This window comes from Balaenoptera physalus (assembly GCF_965194825.1).
Source record: "Balaenoptera physalus genome assembly, chromosome: 1".
In the NCBI taxonomy this organism is placed as follows: Eukaryota; Metazoa; Chordata; class Mammalia; order Artiodactyla; family Balaenopteridae; genus Balaenoptera; species Balaenoptera physalus.
This window is the reverse complement of record NC_138882.1, coordinates 89,685,057-89,703,011: the sequence shown is the minus strand read 5'-3', so window position 1 is coordinate 89,703,011 and position 17,955 is coordinate 89,685,057.

The following is a 17,955-nucleotide window of genomic DNA, read 5'->3' as shown; positions in this document are numbered from 1 at the left end:
AGCTTTAAACTTGGGTTTCTGACCCATCAGGAACATCTAGGCCTTTTAGGCCATTTGGTGAGGGAGGTATTTGGGGGACCTGGCACATTTCAATCATACAGTGTGGATAAGGACCTTCTCTGCTTCCTTGTTCAGCCAGTCCTGTGTGTTGTTTGTCTGGCCCAAGCTGTGAATCCAGTGCCTGGGCCCCACATTTACATGAAAGCTTGTGTTAGTCTGAGTAAATTGCTTACTTCCTCTAGTGGTTCTTCTATGTTAGGTCTTTCCCTGTCCATAGATGCCAAGGCATTCATGGCAAGATTTTTTCCTAATTCATATGTTTTACCTTATGAACAATAAGCCGCAACTGGCACAGAGCTCAGGTGTTTAGGATACTGGTTATTTTCTGGATGACCACTTATTGTCATTATCTCTACACCAGCATTTTTGAGATGACTTTAAAATACAAGGAAAGATATTAATTTGCTTAATAGCTTTACTGATGTTAAATTGATATACAATAAACTGTGCACATTTAAAGTGTACAATTTGATGAAGTTTGATACACATATAAACAAATGAAACCATCACTACACCAAGAAAATGAATATTTTCATCATGCCCAAAAGATTCCCTGTGCCCCTGTCACTCCCCCAAATCCCTAGGCAACCACTGATCTGATTTTTTTAAATTATGCTTTAGTTTTCATCTTTTTAAGAATTTTTAGAAATGGAATCATACAGTACTCTTTTTTTAAAAAAAATCTGGCTTCTAACAATCAGTGTAATTATTTTGAGATTCATCCATGTTGTTGTACATAGCAATAGTTTGTAATTTTTGTTCTTTACTTTCTCTTTATTTTTTCTTTTCCATATTAATATTCTATTGTGGGGATATACCACAATTTATTTAACCATCTACCTGTTGATAAACATTTAAGTTGTTTTCAGTTTGGGGCTTTTACAAATGAAGATGCTATAGATAATTCATGTACTAGTCTTTGAGGGACATATACTTTTCTTTCTCTTGGGTAAATATCTACAAGTGGTTTACTGGGTATTATGGCAGATATATGCTTAATTTTTAAGAAGCTGCCAAACAGTTTTCTAAAGTGGCTGTTATTTTACATTCCTATTAGCAGTGTATGACAGTTTCATCCTTGCCAAAACTTGGCTTGCTCAGACTTTTAAATTTTAGCCATTCTACAGGAAGTGTATTAGTGTCTCATTTTGGTTTTAATTTGCATTTCCCTAATTGCTAATGATGTTGAGTATATTTCATGTGCTTGTTTGCCATCATACATCCTCTTTGATGAAATGTTCAAATGCTTGCCCATTTTTTGATTGGGTTGTTTGTCTTCTCATTGTTGAATTATAAAGGCTTTTGTATTCTAGATACAAGTCCTTTTTTGGATATATGTTTGCAAATATTTTCTCCCAGTCTGTGGCTTTGTTTTTCATTTCCTTTACAGTGTCTTTTTGAAAAACAAAACTTTTTAAATTTTGATGAAGGCAAATATATGAATATTTTCTTTTATTGCTCATGTTTTTTATGTCATATCTATGAAATCTTTACCTAACCAATGTCATTAAGATTTCTCCTGTGCTTTCTTTAGAATTTTAATAATTTTCAATCTTATAATTAGAGCTATGATCCATTACAAGATAATGTTTTACATAGTACACATAAATTGTTTTCACTATTTTAGGTTTTTTGAATTTCCATATAAATTTTAGAATTGTCCAAGTCTTTTTCTGACCTTCTAATATTTTGACTGAGATTGTGTAGAATCTATAAAGCAATTTGGGAGGATAATTAATATCTAAACAATATTGAGTCATCCTATACATGAACAAGTCCTCAACTTTGTTCTTTTCAAAGTAGTTTTGGCTATTCTGAGTCTTCTGCATTTTCATATAACTTTTAGTATGTGCTTGTAGTTTCTGCAAAAACCTGCTGGAATTGCATTAAATCTATAGATCAATTTGGAAAGAAAAGCCATCTTAACAACAGTGAGCCTTACAGTGCAAGAATATTGAATGTTTCTCCATTTATTAAGATGTTGGAAAAAAATCTTTCTGCAATGTTTGTAACTTTTAGTGTACAAGACTTGCACTTCTATTAAATTTATTCCTAAACATAGAAATAAATAGTTTGTGTTTTTCTAAGAATTGGGCTACTTCATCTAACTTATCTAATTTGTTGGCATAAAGTTTTTATAATATTCCCTTATCATGCTTTTGATTTAATTTGACATACTGTTCTTTTCTAATATAGGCATTTAAAGCCATAAAGTCTCCTCTAAGTATTGTTTTAGCTGCATCTCACAAATTTTAATATGTTGGTGTTTTCATACTTACTTAGTTTAAAATACTTTCTAATTTCTTTTGTAATTTCTTCTTTGATCCATGAATTATTTAGAAATGTGTTGATTAATTTCCAAATAATAGTGGAAGATTTCCAAATATTTTATTCTATTGTTATTTTTTTTACATCTTTATTGGAGTATAACTGCTTTACAATGGTGTGTTAGTTTCTGCTTTATAACAAAGTGAATCAACTATACATATACATATATCCCCATATCTCCTCCCTCTTGCGTCTCCCTCCCACCCTCCCTAACCCACCCCTCTAGGTGGTCACAAAGCACTGAGCTGATCTCCCTGTCCTATGTGGCTGCTTCCCACTAGCTATCTATTTTACATTTGGTAGTGTATATATTTCCATGCCACTCTCTCACTTCCTCCCAGCTTACCCTTCCCCCTCCCTGTGTCCTCAAGTCTATTCTCTACATCTGCATCTTTATTCCTGTCCTGCCCCTAGGTTCTTCAGAACCTTTTTTTTTTTTTAGATTCCATATATATGTGTTAGTATATGGTATTTGTTTTTCTCTTTCTGACTTACTTCACTCTGTATGACAGACTCTAGGTCCATCCACCTCACTACAAATAATTCAATTTCGTTTCTTTTTATGGCTGAGTAATATTCCATTGTATATATGTGCCACACCTTCTTTATCCATTCATCTGTCGATGGACACTTAGGTTGCCTCCATGTCCTGGTTATTGTAAATACAGCTGCAATGAACATTGTGGTACATGACTCTTCTTGAATTAGGGTTTTCTCAGGGTGTATGCCCAGTAGTGGGATTGCTGGGTCGTTATGATAGTTCTATTTTTAGTTTTTTAAGGAACCTCCATACTGTTCTCGATTGTGGCTGTTCTCCATTCAATTTACATTCACACCAATAGTGCAAGAGGGTTCCCTTTTCTCCACACCCTCTCCAGCATTTGTTGTTTGTAGATTTTTTGATGACGGCCATTCTGACTGGTGTGAGGTGATACCTCATTGTAGTTTTGATTTGTATTTCTCTAATGACTAGTGATGTTGAGCATCCTTTCATGTGTTTGTTGGCAATCTGTGTATCTTCTTTGGAGAAATGTCTATTTAGGTCTTCTGCCCATTTTTGGATTGGGTTGTTTGTTTTTTTAATATTGAGCTGCATGAGCTGCTTTTATATTTTGGAGATTAATTCTTTGTCAGTTGCTTCTTTGCAAATATTTTGTCCCATTCTGAAGGTTGTCTTTTGGTCTTGTTTATGGTTTCCTTTGCTGTGCAAAAGCATTTAAGTTTCATTAGGTCCCATTTGTTTATTTTTGTTTTTATTTCCATTTGTCTAGGAGTTGGGTCAAAAAGGATCTTGCTGTGATTTATGTCATAGAGTGTTCTGCCTATGTTTTCCTCTAAGAGTTAGATAGTGTCTGGCCTTACGTTTAGGTCTTTAATCCATTTTGAGTTTATTTTTGTGTATGGTGTTAGGGAGTATCCTAATTTCATTTTTTTACATGTAGCTGTCCAGTTTTCCCAGCACCACTTATTGAAGAAGCTGCCTTTCTCCATTGTATATTCTTGCCTCCTTTATCAAAGTTAATGTGATCATATGTGCATGGGTTTATCTCTGGGCTTTCTATCCTGTTCCATTGATCTATATTTCTTTTTTTGTGACAGTACCATACTGTCGTGATTACTGTCACTTTGTAGTATAGTCTGAAGTCAGGGAGCCTGATTCCTCCAGCTCTATTTTTCTTTCTCAAGATTGGTTTTTCTATTTGGAGTCTTTTGTGTTTCCATGCAATTTTTTCTTCTATTTCTGTGAAAAATACCATTGGTAGTTTGATAGGGATTGCACTGAATCTGTAGATTGCTTTTGGTAGTATAGTCATTTTCACAATATTGATTCTTCCATTCCAAGAACATGGTATATCTCTCCATCAGTTTGTATCGTCTTTAATTTCTTTCATCAGTGTCTTATATAGTTTTCTGCATACAGGTATTTTGTCTCCTTAGGTAGGTTTATTCCTAGTTATTTTATACTTTTTGTTGCAATGGTAAATGGGAGTGTTTCCTTCATTTCTCTTTCAGATTTATTTTTTACATCTTTATTAGAGTATAATTGCTTTATAATTGTGTGTTAGTTTCTGCTTTATAACAAAGTGAATCAGTTATACATATACATATGTCCCCATATCTCTTCCTTCTTGCATCGCCCTCCCTCCCACCCTCCCTATCCCACGCCTCTAGGTGGTCACAAAGCACCAAGCTGATCTCCCTTTCAGATTTTTCATTGTTAGTGTATAGGAGTGCAAGAGATTTCTGTGAATTAATTTTGTATCCTGCTACTTTACCAAATTCATTGATTAGCTCTAGTAGTTTTCTGCTAGCATCTTTAGGATTCTCTATGTATAGTATCATGTCATCTGCAACAATGACAGTTTTATTTCTTCTTTTCCAATTTGGATTCCCTTTATTTCTTATTCTTCTCTGATTGCCATGGCTAAAACTTCCAAATCAATGTTGAAAACAGTGGTGAGAGTGGGAAACCTTGTCTCGTTCCTGATCGTAGAGGAAATGCTTTCAGTTTTTCACCATTGAGAACGATGTTGGCTGTGGGTTTGTCACATATGGCCTTTATTATGTTGAGGTAGGTTCCCTCTATGCCTACTTTCTGGACAGTGTTTTTCATAAATGGGTGTTGAAATTTACTGAAAGCTTTCCCTGCGTCTATTGAGATTATCATATGGTTTTTATCCTTCAGTTTGTTAATATGGTGTATCACATTGATTGATTTGTGTATATTGAAGATTCCTTGCATTCCTGGGATAAACCCCACTTGATCATGGTGTATGATTCTTTTAATGTGCTGTTGGATTCTGTTTGTTAGTATTTTGTTGAGGATTTTTGCGTCGATGTTCATCAGTGATATTAGCCTGTAGTTTTCTTTGTTTGTGACATCTTTGTCCGGTTTTGGTATCAGGTCGTTAGTGGACTGGTAGAATGAGTTTGGGAGTGTTCCTCCCTCTGCTCTATTTTGGAAGAGTTTGAGAAGGATAGGTGTTAGCTCTTCTCTAAATGTTTGATACAATTCACCTGTGAAGCCCTCTGGTCTTGGGCTATTGTTTGTTGGAAGATTTTTAATTAGAGTTTCCATTTCAGTGCTTGTGATTGGTCTGTTCATATTTTCTGTTTCTTCCTGGTTCAGTCTTGGAAGGTTGTGCTTTTCTAAGAATTTGTCCATTTCTTCCAGGTTGTCCATTTTATTGGCATAGAGTTGCTTGTAGTAATCTCTCATGATCCTTTGTATTCCTGCAGTGTCAGTTGTTACTTCTCCTTTTTCATTTCTAATTCTATTGATTTGAGTCTTCTCCCTTTTCTTCTTGACGAGTCTGGCTAATGGTTTATCAATTTTGTTTATCTCCTCAAAGAACCAGTTTTAGTTTTATTTATCTTTGCTATTGTTTCCTTCATTTCTTTGTCATTTATTGCTGTTCTTATCTTTATGATTTCTTTCCTTCTGCTAACTTTGGGGTTTTTTTTGGTTCTTATTTCTCTATTTGCTTTATGTGTAAGGGTAAGTTGTTTATTTGAGATTTTTCTTTTTTCTTGATGTAGGATTGTATTGCTATAAACTTCCCTCTTAGAACTGCTTTTGTTGCACCCCATCGGTTTTGGGTAGTCGTGTTTTCATTGCCATTAGTTTCTAGGTATGTTTTGATTTCCTCTTTGATTTCTTCACTGATCCCTTGGTTATTTAGTAGCATATTGTTTAGCCTCCATGTGTTTGTATTTTTTTACAGATTTTTTCCTGTAATTGATATCTAGTCTCATAGCATTGTGGTTGGAAAGGATACTTGATAAGATTTCAATTTTCTTAAATTTACCAAGGCTTGATTTGTGACCCAAGATATGATCTATCCTGGACAATGTTCCATGAGCACTTGAGAAGAATGTGTATTGTTTTCTTTGAATGGAATGTCCTATAAATATCAATTAAGTCCATCTTGTTTAATGTTTCATTTAAAGCTTGTGTTTCCTTATTTATTTTCATTTTGGTTGATCTGTCCATTGGTGAAAGTGAGCTGTTAAAGTCCGCTACTATTATTGTGTTACTTTTGATTTCCCCTTTTATGGCTGTTAGCATTTGCCTTATGTGTTGAGGTGACCTTGTGTTGGGTGCATAAATATTTACAATTGTTATATCTTCTTATTGGATTGATCCCTTGATCATCATGTAGTATCCTTCTTTGTCTCTTGTAATAGTCTTTATTTTAAAGTCTGTTTTTTCTGATATGAGAATTGCTACTCTAGCTTTCTTTTGATTTCCATTTGTATGGAATATCTTTTTCAATCCCCTCACTTTCAGTCTGTATGTGTCCATAGGTCTGAAGTGGGTCTCTTTCAGACAGCATATATACGGGTCTTGTTTTTGTATACATTTAGCCAGTCTATGTCATTTGGCTGGAGCATTTAATCCATTTACATTTAAGGTAATTATTGATATGTATGTTCCTATTACCATTTTCTTAATTGTTTGGGGTTGTTTTTGTATGTCTTTTCCTTCTCTTGTGTTTCCTGCCTAGAGAAGTTCCTTTAACATTTGTTGTAAAGCTCATTTGGTGCTGCTGAGTTCTGTTAACTGTTGCTTGTCTGTAAAGGTTTTAATTTCTCCACTGAATCTGAATAACACCCTTGATTATTAGAGTAATCTTGGTTATAGGTTTTCCCCTTTCATCACTTTAAGTATGTCCTGCCACTCCCTTCTGGCTTGCAGAGTTTCTGCTGAAAGATCAGCTGTTAACCTTATGGGGATTCCCTTGTATGTTATTTGTTGCTTTTCCCTTGCTGCTTTTAATATATTTTCTTTGTGTTTAATTTTTGATAGTTGGATTAATATGTGTCTTGGTGTGTTTCTCCTTGGATTTATCCTGTATGGGATTCTCTGCACTGCCTGGACTTGATTGACTATTTCCTTTCCCATGTTAGGGAAGTTTTCAACTATAATCTCTTCAAATATTTTCTCAGACCCTTTCTTTTCTCTTCTTCTTTTGGGACCCCTATAATTCGAATGTTGGTGCATTTAATGTTGTCCCAGAGGTATCTGAGACTGTCCTCAATTCTTTTCATTCTTTTTTCTTTATTCTGCTCTACAGCAGTTATTTCCACTATTTTATCTTCCAGGTCACTTATCCGTTCTTCTGCCTCAGTTATTCTGCTATTGATTCCTTCTAGAGAATTTTTATTTTCATTTACTGTGTTGTTCATCATTGTTTGTTTGCTCTTCAGTTCTTCTAGGTCCTTGCTAAACGTTTCTTGTGTTTTCTCCATTCTATCTCCAAGATTTTGGATCATCTTTACCATCATTATTCTGAATTCTTTTTCAGGTAGACTGATGCTTTCCTCTTCATTTGTTTGGTTTGGTGGGTATTTACCTTGCGCCTTCATCTGCTGTGTATTTCTCTGTCTTCGCATTTTGTTTAACTTACTGTGTTTAGGGTCTCCTTCTTGCAGGCTGAAGTTTCATAGTTCCTGTTGTTTTTGGTGTCTGCCCCCAGTGGGTGAGGTTGGTTCAGTGGGTTGTGTAGGCTTCCTGGTGGAGGTGACTGGTGCCTGTGTTCTGATGGATGGGACTGGATCTTGTCTTTCTGGTGGGCAGGGCCACGTCTGGTGGTGTGTTTTGGGGTGTCTGTGAACTTACTATTATTTTAGGCAGACTCTCTGCTAATGGCTGGGGTTGTGTTCCTGTCTTGCAAGTTTTTTGGCATGGGGCATCCAGTGCTCGAGCTTGCTGGCCATTGGGTGGAGCTGGGTGTTAGTGTTGAGACAGAGATCTGTGGGAGAGCTCTCGCTGACTGATATTACATGGGCCCAGGAGTTCTCTGGTGGTCCAGTGTCCTGGACTCGGCTCTCCCACCTCAAGAGGCTTAGGCCCGACACCAGCCAGAGCACCAAGACCCTGTCAGCCACACGGCTCAGAAGAAAAGGAAGGAAAAAAAGGAGGAAAAACAATTTTTTTAATTTAAAAAATTTTTAAAATTTAGAAAAATTTAAAAATTAAATCAAAAATTAATCAAATAAAAAATATTAAAATTTTTAATAATTAAAAGTTAAAAATATAAATTAAGAAAAAAGAAGAGGGTAACCAAACCAATAAAGAAATCCACCAGTTATAACAAGCACTAAAAACTAAACTAAGATAAAAATAAAAATCAGAAACAAATCAGTTGCAGACAGCAAACCCCAAGTCTACTGTTGCCCCCAAAGGCCACCACCTCAATTTTGGGAACATTCATTATCTATTCAGGTATTCCTCAGATGCAGGGTTCATCAAGTTGATTGTGGGGATTTAATCTCCTGAGGCTTCACAGGGAAATTTCCCTTTCTATTCTTTGTTTCCACAGCTCCTGGGGTTCAGCTTTGGTTTTGGCCCCGCCTCTGTGTGTAGATCACCTTCAGGTGTCTGTTCCCCACCTAGACAGGAGGGAGTTAAAGCAGAGGCTGATTAGGGCTCTCTTGCTCTCTCAGGTTGGGGAGAGGAAGGGTTTTGGTAGTCATAATTGGAATGCAGGGTGAGCCTGTGGAGGCAGAGGCCAGAGTGATGTTGCAACAGCCTGAGGCACACCGTGAGTTCTCCTGGGGAAGTTGTCCCTGGATGTCAGCACCTTGGCAGTGGCGTGCTGCACAGGTTTCTGTGGGGGGTTGTGGATAGTGATCTGTGTTTGCACACAGGATTCTTGGTGGCAGCAGTAGCAGCGTTAACGTTTCATGCCCGTCTCTGGGGTTTAAGCTGATAGCCGCAGCTCATACCCGTCTCTGGAGCTTGCTTAGGCAGTGCTCTGCCTTCTGTGGGCACACGGGGAAGGAATCCCCTCTCCTCGCGCACCCCAATACAAAGGTCTCTTGCCTCTTCGGCAGGTCCAGACTTTTCCCCTGACTCCCTTCCAGCTAGTTGTGTTGCACTAGCCCCCTTCAGGCTGTCTTCATGTGGCCAACCCCAGTCTTCTCCCTGGGGTGTGACCTCTGAAGCCCGAGCCTCAGCTCCCAGCCCCCACCTGTCCCAGCAGGTGAGCAGACAAGCGTCTCAGGCCAGTGAGTGCTGGTTGGCACTGATCCTCTGTGCGTGAATCTCTCTGCTTTGCCCTCTGCAGCCCTGTTGCTGCACTCTCCTCCATGGCTCCAAAGCTTTCCCCCCTGCCTACACCCCATCTCTGCCAGTGGAGGGGCTTCCTAGTGTATGGAAACTTTTCCTCCTTCACAGCTCCCTCCCAGAGGTGCAGGTCCCATCCCTATTCTTTTGTCTCTGTTTTTTCTTTTGCCCTACCCAGGTACGTGGGGATTTTCTTGCCTTTTGGGAAGTCTGAGGTCTTCTGCCAGCGTTCAGTAGGTGTTCTGTAGGAGTTGTTCCACATGTAGACGTATTTCTGATGTATTTATGGGGAGGAAGGTGATCTCCACGTCTTACTCCTCCGCCATCTTGAAGGTCCCCCTGATTCTGTCAGTTTTTGTTTCATATATTTTTGGGCTCTGTTGTTAAGTACATTTATATATATACATACATATATATGTTTACATATTTATAATTATTATAGCTTCCCTCTGAATTGAATTTTTTTCATATAAAATGTCCTTCTTTGTCTCCAGTAAGTTTTTTGTCTTAAATAAGCTTGTTTTTGGTCTTAAAGTCTGTTTTTTCTTGATAATAATATAGTCATTTCAGTTCTTTTAGTTACGGTTTGCATGGTGTTTTAGTTAGTGATTGGACATATTTTTCCATTCTTTTACTTTAATCTATTTGTGTTTTCGAACCTAAACTGTGTTTCTTGTAGAAACACACTTTATGTATAATTGGGTATATAAAATTGGATCCTGTTTTTAATCCAATCTGACAACTCCTGCCTTATATTTGGAGTGTTTAATCCACTTACATTTAATGTACTAATTGAAATAGTAGGATTTACATCTGCCATTGTGCAATTTGTTATATGCACTTGTTGTTCTTTAATTACTGCCACCTTTTGTGTTAAGTAGATATTATCAAGTGTATTATTTAAATTCTTTTATTTTTCTTTTATTTTGTTTTGGTGATTTGCTTTTTTAAAAACTTAGACTTTATTTTTGGAGACATTTTAGTTTTACAGCAAAACTGAGTGGAAGGTACAGACAATTCCATTTACCTGGCCTCTTCACTATATATTTTCAAGTTATTTCCTCAGTGTTTACTATGACGATTGCAATATGCATCTTAATTTAAATCAAACTAGCTCAGATTAATACTAACTTAATTCCAGTGGTATATAGTAACTGTGCTCCAAACTCTCTTACTTTCCATTGTAAGCCCATTAGTGCAGATTTGTAATTATTATTTTACACAGAAGTCTTTTAAATCAGTTAGGAGAAGAAAAAAAATTTTTTTAATATTTTTATAATGTCTTTCGTATTTACTTATTAATTATCTTTACTGGTGCTCTTTATTTCTTCATGTGGATTTGAATTACTCTCTAGTGTCCTTTCTTTTAAGCCTGAAGAATTCCCTTTAGTACATCTTGTAGGATAGGACTTCTTGTGATTAATTATCTCTACTTTGTTTATCTGGGGATATCTTAATTTCTTCTTCATTAAAATTTTTTAAACTTCTTATTTGAAATAATTACATATTTAAAAAAGTCATAATGATAGTATAGAGAGGTCCTATGTACCCTTCAACAAGTTTCCCTAATTGGTTACATTTTACATAATTATAGTACAATATCAAAACCAGGAAACTGACATTATACATTATATGTGTGTGTAGAGTTCTGTGTTATCACATGTGATTTGTGTAACTACCACTACAGTTAAGATACAGAACTATTCCATCACCACAAATCTCTCTCTCATGCTACTCTTTAATAGACCTGCTCTTCTTCCCAAACATTCCTAACTCCTGGCAACCACTAATCTGTTCTCCATCTGTATAATTTTGTCCTTCTGAGAATGTTATATAAATGTCCTTCTGAGAATGTTACATAAACCTTTTGAGATTGGGCTTTTTGACTCAGAATAATGCCATTAAGATCAATCCAAGTTGCTATACATATCAATAATTCATTTCTTTTGTTGCTGAGAAGTATTCTATGGTATGTATATACCACAGCCTGTTTAACCACTCATCAATTACAGAACATTTTAGTTGTTCCCAGTTTTTGGCTACTACAAATAAAACTGGCTTCAATAATCATATACAGGCTTTAATGTGGATATTAGTATTATTTCCCTAGGCTAAATGCCCCAGGAGAGCAATTTCTGGCTTGTATAGTAAATGCATGTTTAGTTTTTAAAGAAACTTTTAAACTATTTTTCAGAGTGGTTGTGTCATTTTATATTTCTACCAGCAATGTGAGAGAGATCTATTTTCTCCACATTCTTGCTAGTCTTTGGCACTATCACTATTTTTTATGTGAGCTATTCTAACAGGTATGCTGTGATATCTCATCATGGTCTTTATTTGTTCTTCCCTAGTAGCTGGTGATATTGAGATTGATATGCTCTCTAGCTGTATAACCTCTTTTGTGAAATGTCTCTTCATGTATTTTGCCATTTTCTAATTAGAATGGTTTTTTTTTTACTGTTAAGTTTGAGGCTCTTAAAAATATATTCTGGGCTTCCCTGGTGGTGCAGTGGTTAAGAATCTGCCTGACAATGCCGGGGACATGGGTTCAATCCCTGGTCCAGGAGGATCCCACATGTCACGGAGCAACTAAGCCCGTGTGCCACAACTACTGAGCCTGTGCTCTAGAGCCTGTGCACCACAACTACTGAGTCTGCATGCCACAACTACTGAAGCCCAAGCCTAAAGCCTGTGCTCCGCAACAAGAGAAGCCACTGCAATGAGAAGCCCGCTCACCGCAACTAGAGAAAGCCCATGTGCAGCAACAAAGACCCAATGCAGCCAAAAATAAATAAAATTATTTTTAAAATCTCTATTAAAAAAAAAAAAAATATATATATATATATATATATATATATATTCTGAGTCCTTTGTCAGATATCTGGTTTGGACATGTTTTCTCCAGATCCATAACTTGTATTTTCACCTTTAATCATTCTCAGAGTAAAAGTTTTTAGTTCTGATGGGAAATTTATCATTTTTTTCCTTTTATGGATCAGACTTTTGATATCATGTCTGAAGAATCTTCACTAATCATAGGTCCCAAAGATTTTCTCTTATTTTTAATCTAAAACTTCAGTTTGGTGGTTTAAATTTAAATGATCCATTTTGAGTTAACTTTTTATATAAGGTGTGATTTAGGCTGAGGTTCAGTTTAGAGTTTGTTTTTTGTTGTTTGCTTGTGGATATCTAATTGCTCCAACACAATTAAAAATTTTTTTTATTTTGTATTGGAGTATAGTTGATTAACAAAGTTGTGTTCATTTCAGGTATGCAGCAAAGTGATTCAATTATACATATACCTGTATATATTCTTTTTCAAATTCTTTTCCCATTTAGGTTATTACAGAATATTGAGCAGAGTTCCCTGTGCTATATAGTAGGTCCTTGTTGATTATCTATTTAAAATATAGTGGTGTGTACATGTCAATCCCAAGCTCCCAATCTATCCCTGCCCCCACCCTTACCCCCAGTAACAATAAGTTGCTTCTCTAACTCTGTGAGTCTGTTTGTTTTGTAAATAAGTTCATTTGTATCATTTCTTTTTAGATTCCACATATAAGTGATATCATCTGATATTTCTCTCTGTCTGATTTACTTCACTCAGTATGACAATCTCTAGGTCCATCCATGTTGCCACAAATGACATTATTTCATTCTTTTTAATGGCTGAGCAATATTCCATTGTATATATGTACCACATCTTCTTTATCCATATCTCTGTTGATGGACATTTAGGTTGCTTCCATGTCTTGGCTATTGTAAACTGTGCTGCAATGAACATTGGTGTGCATTTATCCTTCTGGACCATGTTTTTCTCCAGATATATGCCCAGGAGTGGGATTGCTGGGTCATATGGTAGCTCCATTCTTAGTTTTTAGAAGAACCTCCATACTGTTCTCCATAGTGGCTGTATCAATTTACATTCCCACCAATAGTGCAAGAGGGTTCCCTTTTCTCCACCCCCTCTCCAGCATTTATTGTTTGTGGATTTTTTGATGATAACCATTTTGACTGGTGTGAGGTGATATCTCATTGTAGTTTTGATTTGCATTTCTCTAATAATTAGCGATGTTGAACAACTTTTCATGTGTCTCTTGGCCAGCTCTATGTCTTCTTTGGAGAAATGTCTATTTAGGTCTTCTGCTCATTTTTTGATTGGGTTGCTTGTTTTGATGATATTAAGCCACATGAGCTGTTTGTAAATTTTGGAGACTAATCCCTTGTCGGTTGCATCATTGGCAAATATCTTCTCCCATTCTGTGGGCTGTCTTTTTATTTTGTTTATGGTTTCCTTTGCCGTGCAAAAGCTTTTGAGTTTAATTAGGCCCCATTTGTTTATTTGTGTTTTTTATTTCCATTACTCTAGAGGTGGTTTGAAAAAGATATTGCTGCGATTTATGTCAAAGAGTGTTCTGCCTATGTTTTCCTCTAAGAGTTTTATAGTGTCTGGTCTTACATTTAGGTCTTTAATCCATTTTTAGTTTGATTTTTGTATATGGTGTTAAAGAATGTTCTAATTTCATTTTTTTACATGTAAATAGCTGTCCACTTTTCCCAGCATCATTTATTAAAGAGACTGTCTTTTCTCCATTGTATAGTCTTGCCTCCTTTGTCATACATTAATTGACCATAGGTGTGTGGGTTTATTTCTGGGCTTTCTATCCTGTTCCATTGATTTATATTTCTGTTTTTGTGTCAGTACCATACTGTTTTGATGACTGTAGTTTTGTAGTATAGCCTGAAGTCAGGGAGCCTGATTCCTCCAGCTTCATTTTTCTTTCTCAAGATTGATTTGGCTATTTGGAGTCTTTTGTGTCTCCATACAAATTTTAAGATTTTTTGTTCTAGTTCTGTGAAAAATACCATTGGTAGTTTGACAGGAATTGCACTGAATCTGTAGATTGCTTTGGGTAGTGGAGTCATTTTCACAATATTGATTCTTCCAATCCAAGAACGTGGTATATCTCTCCATCTGTTTGTGTCATCTTCGATTTCTTTCATCAGCATCTTACAGTTTTTGGAGTACAGCTCTTTTGCCTCCTTCAGTAGGTTTGTTCCTAGGTAATTTATTCTTTTTGATGTGATGGTAAATGGGAGTGTTTCCTTAATTTCTCTTTCTGATATTTCCTTGTTAGTGTATAGAAATGCAACAGATTTCTGTGCATCAATTTTGTAGCTGCAACTTTACTGAATTCATTGATGAGCTCTAGCAGTTTTCTAGTAGCATCTTTAGGATTTTCTATGTCTAATATCATGTCATCTGCAAACAGTGACAGATTTACTTCTTCTTTACCAATTTGGATTCCTTTTAATTCTTTTTCTTCTCTGATTGCCATGGCTAGGACTTCCAAAACTATGTTGAATAAAAGTGGTAAGAGTGGACATCCTTGTCTTGTTCCTGTTCTTAGAGGAAATGCTTTCAGCTTTTCACCATTGAGTATGATGTTAGCTGTAGGTTTGTCATATATGGCCTTTATAATGTTGAGGTATGTTACCTCTATGCCCACTTTATGGAGAGTTTTTTTCATAAATGGGTGTTGAATTTTGTTAAAAGCTATTTCTGCATCTATTGAGATGATCATATGGTTTTATTCTTCGATTTGTTAATGTAGTGTATCACACTGATTGATTTGTGGATATTGAAAAATCCTTGTATCCCTGGGATAAATCCCACTTGATTGTGGTGTATGATCCTTTTAATGTATTGTTGGATTTGGTTTGCTAGTATTTTTTTTTTTGAGGATTTTCACGTCTATCTATGTTCATCAGGGATATTGGCCTGTAAATTTCTTTTTTTGTGGTATCTTTGTCTGGTTTTAGTATCAGGGTGATGGTGGCCTCATAGAATGAGTTTGGGACTATTCTTTCCTCTGCAATTTTTTGGAATAGTTTCAGAAGGATAGGTTTTAACTGTTCTCTAAATGTTTGACAGAATTCACCTGTGAAGCCATCTTGTCCCAGACATTTGTTTGTTGGGAGTTCTTTAATCACAGTTTCAACTTTAGTACTTGTGATTTGTCTGTTCATATTTTCTATTTCTTCCTGGTTCAGTCTTGGGAGATTGTACCTTTCTAAGAATTTGTCCATTTCTTCCAGGTTGCCCATATTATTGGCATATCATTGCTTGTAGTAGTCTCTTATGGTCCTTTGTATTTCTGTGGCATCTGTTATAACTTCTTTTTCATTTCTAATTTTATTGATTTGAGCCCTCTCCCTTTTTTTCTTGATGAGTTTGTCTAAAGGTTTATCAATTTTCTTTATCTTTTCAAAGGACCAGCTTTTAGTTTCATTGATCTGGTCTATTGTTTTCTTCATCTCTATTTATTTCTGCTCTGATCTTTATGATTTCTTTCCTTCTACTAACTTTGGGTTTTCTTTGTTCTTCTTTCTCTAGTTGCTTTAGGTGTAAGGTTGGGCTTTTTATTTGTGATTTTTCTTGTTTCCTGAGGTAAGATTATATTGCTATAAACTTCCTGCTTACAACTCTTTTTGCTGTGTCCCATAGGTTTTGGATCATCATTCTTTCATTTTCATTTGCCTCTAGGTATTTTTTTAAATTCCTCTTCGATTTCTTCAGTGATCCATTGGTTGTTTAGTAGCATATTGTTTAGCCTCCACTTTTTTTTTCTTGTAGTTTATTTATAATTTCATAGCATTGTGGTTGGAAAAGATGCTTGATATGATTTCAATTTTCTTAAATTTACCAAGGCTTGCTTTCTGGCCCAGCATGTGATCAATCTTGGAGACTGTTCCATGTGCACTTGAGAAGAATGTGTATTCTGCTGCTTTTGGATGGAATGCTTTATCAATATCAATCAAGACCATTTGGTCTAATGTGTCATTTAAGGCCTGTGTTTCCTTGTTGATCTTCTGTCTTGATGATCTGTCCATTGATGAACCTGGGGTGTTAAAGTTCCCCATTATTATTGCATTATTGTTGATTTCTCCTTTTATGGCTGTTAGCATTGACCTTATATATTGGGGTGCTCCTATGTTGGGTGCATATATACTTATAATTGTTATATCTTCTTCCTTGATTGATCTCTTGATCATTATTTAATGTTCTTCCTCGTCATTTGTAACAGTCTTTATTTTAAAGTCTATTTTGTCTGATATAAGTATTGCTACTCCTGCTTTATTTTGATTTTTATTTGCATTGAATATATTTTTCCATCCCCTTACTTTCATTGTGTATATGTCCCTAGATTTGAAGTGGATCTCTTGTAGACAGCATATATACAGGTCTTGTTTTTGTATCCATTCAGCCAGTCAAAGTCTTTTGGTTGGAGCATTTGATCCATTTACATTTAAGGTAAGTGTCGATATGTATGTTCCTATTACCATTTTCTTAATTGTTTTGGATTTGTTTTTGTAGGTCTTTTTTCTTCCCTTCCTCTTTTGTTCTCTTCTCTTGTAATTTGATGATTAAATTTAGTGTTGTGTTTGGATTCCTTTCTCTTTTTTGCATGTGTATCTATTGTAGATTTTTGGTTTGTGACTATCATGAAGTTTTGACATAGCCGTCTATGTATAAACAAGATTGTTTTAAGTTGCTGGTCTTTTAATTTAAAGTGCATTTCCAATATCCTGCATTTGTGCTCTCCTCTTCTCGCAATTGCTGGTTTTGATATCATATTTGTGTCTGGATGATTTCCTACACTTACTGTATGCTTGCCTTTACCAGTGAGCTTCTCCATTCATAATTTCTAGCTTCTAGTAGTGGCCGTTTCTTTTCCACTTAGAGAAGTTCCTTTAGCATTTATGTTGCAAAGCTGGTCTGATGTTGCTAAATTCCCTTAGCTTTTGCATATCTGTAAAGCTTTTGATTTCTCTGTTGAATCTGAATGAGAATCTTCCTGGGTAGAGTATTCTTGGTTGTAGGTTCTTTCCTTTCATCACTTTAAATATATCATGCCACTCCCTTCTGGCCTGCAGAGTTTCTGCTGAGAAATCAGCTGTTAGCCTTATGGGAATTCCCTTGTATGTTATTTGTTGCTTTTCCCTTGTTGCTTTTAATATTTTTGCTTTGTCTTTAATTTTTGTCAATTTGATTACTATGTGTCTTATTGTGTTCCTCCTTGAGCCTATCCTGCCTGGGACCTCTGTGCTTTTTGGACTTGGGTGACTGTTTCCTTTCCCATGTTAGGGAATTTTTCAGCTACTATCTCTTCAAGTATTTTCTCAGGCCCTTTCTCTCTCTCTTCTCCTTCTGGGACCTTTATAATGTGAATGTTGGTGTTTTTAGTTTTGTCCCATAGGTCTCTTAGACTGTCTTCATTTCTTTTCATTCTTTTTTCTTTATTCTGTTCTGCGGCAGTGATTTCCACCATTCTGCCTTCCAGTTCACTTATCTGTTCTTCTGCCTCACTTATTCTGCTATTGACTCCTAGTGTATTTTTCATTTCAGTTATTGTATTGTTCATCTCTCTTTGTTCTTTAGATCCTCTAGCTCTATGTTAAAGATTCCTTGTACCTTCTTAATCTGTGCCTAC